Genomic DNA, 1,381 nt, shown 5'->3' with positions numbered 1-1,381 from the left:
AGCATGCCTTCATATAGCCTTCAGCTATCTTTGCCAGCATCGCAGGTCACCCCGTCAGGAGCATTGTCGATCATGGGTACATTCGACGGGGATGTAGATCAGTACTTCGCATGCCCATCTACCGCAGCTGAGGATCGGCCGGCCCGAGACGTGGATGGCGGGCGCAGGTTGAGTTATCCATCGTCCCCGGCAGTTCATGCGGTATGTTTGTATGACTTTAATATTTCAATTTGTTTTCTTTTCCTTAAATCGCTGCCATTAATTAATTGTAACTTTCTTATGCAGTCTTCGTCTCAGCCCATCTTTGAGGACACTACATGCGGTGATGAGCACACCATCGATACATATACCCAGGAGGTCGACGAGACCATGGTGAGAAAATATTTTCTTACTTAAAATAATAGTACGTTCTGTAGGTTAAGATAATAATACATTTTCATAAAATAATACATTCATACATGCTAAGATTACTTCTTGTTTTGTAGGTTACTCATGGCCCTGCCAGTTGTGGTGTTGACGTTGCTGCACATCCTCACATAAAGAGGCGGCTTGATGATGATGATCCAGATAGTGTGCCCGGGCGACAGGGGATGCGACTTAGGCCAGCAGCAGCACTGAAGCACACAGGCTGCGGCACTCACTGATTTGCTTATGTATTAAATTTGTGTAAATAGTGCTTTATGTAAACAATACATCTTTTGACAACAATTTTATTTTAATTACGTTTGAACAGCAATTTTACTTAAACAATACAACTCAAACACAAACCTTACAAACCTAACACATAAACAAACAGTACAACTAATGAAAGCACTTGACACAACAGAAACATGAAGATACACTACAACACACAACACGTAAATGTCATTGCTTAGTTACGACCGCCTAGTATTCTCTCCTTAATCCTCTCGAGCTTTCTTTCCAATTTCTTTTTCTCTTCTTCCACCTCCTTGATCTTCGTCTTCAACTCTTCAATTTCTTGTTTCGATTGGCGCTGTCTGTCCCACTGCCCATTACACACATCTTGAAGATGATACACCTGGTCTTTGTAGTATTCCTGCTGACATGGTTCATCAACCCATACCTTAAAATTGCATATAGGTACGTCGGGTTGCCTATAAAACTTGTTCATGCACGCCCAGTAGCGGCGTCCAGCTTCTTCCCATTCATCGTACATCATGCTTTTGTTTCCACATTCGCACTTTGGGCAACGAAAGGGTCGTACAGACATTTCTTAAAGAGAAGTTTGGTTTTATGGAAAATCTCGATTATAGGTTCTTTTGAAGCGTAGAAAATAACTCGAACGCGCTTGTTATTTATAGGCAAGATATCAAATAGATCGTAGTATTATACTGCGAATTACAAACATGACAACTCCACA

The sequence above is a fragment of the Nicotiana attenuata genome, unplaced genomic scaffold (genome assembly GCF_001879085.1).
Source record: "Nicotiana attenuata strain UT unplaced genomic scaffold, NIATTr2, whole genome shotgun sequence".
Classification (NCBI taxonomy): Eukaryota; Viridiplantae; Streptophyta; class Magnoliopsida; order Solanales; family Solanaceae; genus Nicotiana; species Nicotiana attenuata.
This window is presented reverse-complemented; position numbering follows the sequence as displayed.